The sequence below is a fragment of the Adiantum capillus-veneris genome, chromosome 2 (genome assembly GCF_014529385.1).
Source record: "Adiantum capillus-veneris isolate H3 chromosome 2, ASM1452938v2, whole genome shotgun sequence".
Lineage (NCBI taxonomy): Eukaryota > Viridiplantae > Streptophyta > Polypodiopsida > Polypodiales > Pteridaceae > Adiantum > Adiantum capillus-veneris.
Window position 1 is genome coordinate 117,905,911 of NC_140932.1, and position 4,249 is coordinate 117,910,159.

Consider the following 4,249-nt stretch of genomic DNA (forward strand, 5'->3'; position numbering starts at 1 on the left):
CTTTCTTTCTTTTTCTTCTTCTTCTTCCTCTCCACGGCGCCTAACCTTGCATGAGCTTTTCTTTTTCTTTTAACTTCCCTCTCATAAGAAAACAACTTCTTCTCATCTCATGCTTTTCAAGAGGCCGTCGTTGCCCTCTCTCGTTTTCTCCCTCCTTTACACACTAAATTGGGTGGCCTTCCCATGGGCGGCCCCTCCCCTTGAGTTCATGGGCGGCCACTTGGGCGGCCCTTAAGCCTTAAGCTTATAGGCGGCCCTTAAGCCTTAAGCTTATAGGCGGCCATAGTCCTTAAGCTCATGGGCGGCCATACTTATTCAATTGGGCGCGCACTAGTGGGCGGTCTTGCCTTTGTAAGAGCACCACATTTGGGCATGGGGGATATTAAATATAGGAGCTTTTCATTTAGAGCTTTCTCTACAAAGTTAGAGCTTTTTGTGGGTAGAAAAATCAGATGTAACCTTTTGCACATACTAAGATATATAGCTTTTGAAGTAGGTCGATAAAGTGCATAGTAAAAAAAATTTGCTCTACATGTTTGTGACACAATTAAGGGCCATCGTAATACAACATAGATTTGATTTTTAAAAAAATAACCATATCAATGTCAATATATTGATACTGCAATGTCATATACGTAGTATTTATAAGAAAGATCGTCACAAAGTCTATGTTTATGATCCACAAGAATTTTAGTATAAAGTAAAATATTTGAATTTTTGGTATGAGGTAAGTTGAAGTCTACTCTAGCACAACGAGTCTTTATCTTGTTCGCATTATAAGTCAAGTAGAGAGAGAGAGAGAGAGAGAGAGAGAGAGAGAGAGCAAAGTGAAATATTTAAATTTCTTGCATGAGATAAGTTAAAGTCTACCCTGGCAACAAGTCTCTATCTTGTTTTCTCTACAAGCAATTAGAGAGAATATGAGAGAGTGAGAGAGAACAAAGTGAAATCTTTGAATTTTTGGTATGAGGAAAATTGAAGTCTACTCTAGTAATGAGTCTTTATCTTGTTCATGCTATAAGCAATTAGAGAGAATAAGAGAGACCCCCCCCACCCCACCCCACACACACACACACACACATACATGATGATTATTGAGTAGGCATTTGCTTGCATTACCCTAACCCCATATAGATTGAGCCTCGATTTTCAAGTCAAGGCACCATGATTGTGGATGAAAAAACCCTTGTGGGGACAAGGAAAAAACCCACAATCTCCATATGTTGCTCGTTGTTGCATTAAAAAAATACTATCTCAAACAATACATAGAGTCAAGCCACAAAAATAATTGTCCACCAATGGAAGTAGCTAATCTACTAGTTTTCCTCCTCAGCAGGAGGACCAAAAACTTTCTTCTCTAAACACTCAGAGAAGACAAAGAAATCACCCTCTAACATTAGACAGTGACGTATCTCCTTTGTGCAAGCAAGCCCCAAACCACCACACCCGGCAAAGATGTCCATAACATGGTCGTCCTCATATGTGAATGTTTCTAGCAGCCAACTGTGTTGAACATAATAATCAAAGTTTAGCGACAAGAGATTGCATAGAACTATCAAGATGTGTGTCCTGATTCACAAGAGTTCATCGCTAGAAAGTTACCTGTAAAAAGTCTCAGTACGCTCTGCTCCCCCTCGAATCAAATCTCCAGCTAAACTTGTATAGTCATTACATGAACGAGGAGGAGACTCTGTGAGGTAGCTTCTTGAGGCCGGAAAGAACTTAGGAGAAACATCCTCCCCGCCTTTCTATCATAATGAGGTGTAATGCTTTGAGCATTCTTACGATAAAATAGACCAAGAGTGAGATCCATCACCTGTGAAAGGAGAGAACAAATCACTTAATAAGAAGAACTCTAAATTCATACGCAAGCTTTAGATAGAGAAGGCAACCTCACCTGCTCACCAGTCTTTGGGTGTATATATCCCCCATCACACATCAAAGTCCACGAGCGATGGAGCTGCAAACTAAATCTATTAGCTTGCATGACAAGATCTCCCAAATGTTGTGCAAGAGACAAAGTCACCAAGAAACCCTCGTTTGCCAAGTGAACATCAGCAATCTCCATGACACCAGTTGCCAAGGCAGTGGAAAAGTGGTTCCACTCAGGAACAACTTTTACATTACCTACACAAGTAAGTTAAAATGAAAAATTACATCATAACATATATGCATCCTATAATGAGCACGAAGCCTCCCAAATGACATAAAAAAAGTTCACCTATAGTGTGATTGTGAATACCATCAACTAACATGGACGTAGGGAAGTCTGCAAAGATCAATCTTGCCACATATTGGGAGATTTCCCCCTTCAATGCATACTCACACCCATCATAGATTTGTGTTTTCTTGAACCACATTTCAATACTAACACAAAACAAATGATTATGATAAGAGTACATTATGGTAATATAACTTTTTAGAGAAATATGTAAGTCTTACCTATGCCATGCTAGGTCATCAATTGCTTCCACATCCAATAACAAAGCATCCACACATGTAATAAACTCCTCTCCTAAACATGAAAATGCAATTTTCAATTGCTTAGAATCTCAAAGAATGCTTAGAAAACCATAGGACATGGCAATGCTTAACGCAAGTAATAATTAATTAGAGTAATAAAAAGCAAACAAACAAGGAAAGAACGTCTACCTGTGGTACGTTTTGTTGGCATCCGCTCATTTAGAGAACGATTCATAATAGTCTCGGAGAAGCAAGACTTTGATGCTAAGGTGGATCTTTTTGGTAGAAGAGAAGTTGGAAAGCTCTCCTCCTCAACATCAACATCTACAGGCACACATTGGGGGGTTTTTTCTATACTTTTTTTACCTTTTCTTGCACGTGAGGGTGGCTTGGTGGATGGCTCAATGTATGTAGCTTGGGGTGAGATGGGACTCTCTTCCAAAAAACCTTTCCATACAAAATTTCATCCTGGTTATTGTTCTTTGTGTGAGTAGTTTGTGGAGTGGGAGCAAAAGATGGACCAACAGTATTTGGAGTGATAGCAGTGCTGTTAGAAGCTCCATCTATAGACCTGTCCAAGGACCACGCTTCATCATCAACATACACACATTGATTTCTTCTTTTCATAGACTTCTTTGGCGGACTCATTGGTAGAATCCTTGAGGAACCATCCTCAAGTGTAACTTGCCTTCCTTGAACAGTCCCAGACCGTAGAGTCATACCCCCTGAACATTTCGCTTCTCGTTTTCTCATGGAGCGTTTAGGAGCCATAGTAAATATATTAAATCTCTATAAAGAAAATAAATAACATAATCAAAACTTTTTTTACAATTACTAACTCTCTCTTAAAATACTGCAAGTGCAAAAAAACCATAACAAATATATAAATACCAAAGGACAAAGAAGAAGAAGAAAAGCTTGACCTTCTGCTAAAAAATGAACATAAGATAAATACCTGATAAAAATGATCCTTCAAGATGGTTTCAAGTCATAAAAATTGCACGTCAAAACCTGTCAAAACCAATAACCAAATAGCAACATGTCAAAACCAATAACTAGCACCAAAATTTTCTCAGTGGAACAATTCTCCATTAAGATTTTGAAGTGGACTTGAGGTACCGTATACTCATATACATACCTTGAGAAACATCAAAAGACACTAATTTGTTTTGGCCTCCAATAACTTGCAACTAAGCATGCCATGATTTTGAGTAATGGAACGACTTTGCTAATCACCTCTTAATTATGGATTAAGTGGCTTGCAGTGCTCCAGTGGCTTAATGATTGAGCATACATTGGCCATGGCAATGGCATGATTTGAACCCTTAATCAAAGCTTGTGCTCAAACGGCATTGCACTGCCAGAGTAAATTTTCCTTGACATTTTTATTTTAAGCAAAGTAGAGGGGGCATACGTCCTATAACCAACGCTCAAAGCTTACAGGTGACAAATGGATGGCCAAAGTTGAGAGAAATTTGAGTTTGTTGATGACAAATATATACCTAGATTGCCAAAATCCAAGAAAATTAGAGAGCAGCAGGGTGGTAGAGAGTGGAGCTTGCATGGTACTATGTGGTTCTTGAGATGGATTACTATTAAAAGTTACTGTATTTCTAAGGGCCGAGTGTATATGGAAGTTATAAATAGCTTCATAATAGGACTTAACTTTAGGCTAAATGGGTTTGGATTGTTAGAACATGAAGTGCAAGTTAGAATCCCAACCATAAGTTGGTGTAGTGGGTAGGCCGGGTGGGAGGTTCTTTTTGGTTTTCCTTTGCAATATTCC

General features: G+C 38.9%; 1 pseudogene; it reads right to left on the bottom strand.

Annotated features, from left to right (window-relative positions):
- Window positions 1-1,316: 1,316 nt before the first annotated feature.
- On the bottom strand, window positions 1,317-3,234 carry LOC147463458 (uncharacterized; annotated as a pseudogene).
- Window positions 3,235-4,249: the final 1,015 nt, after the last annotated feature.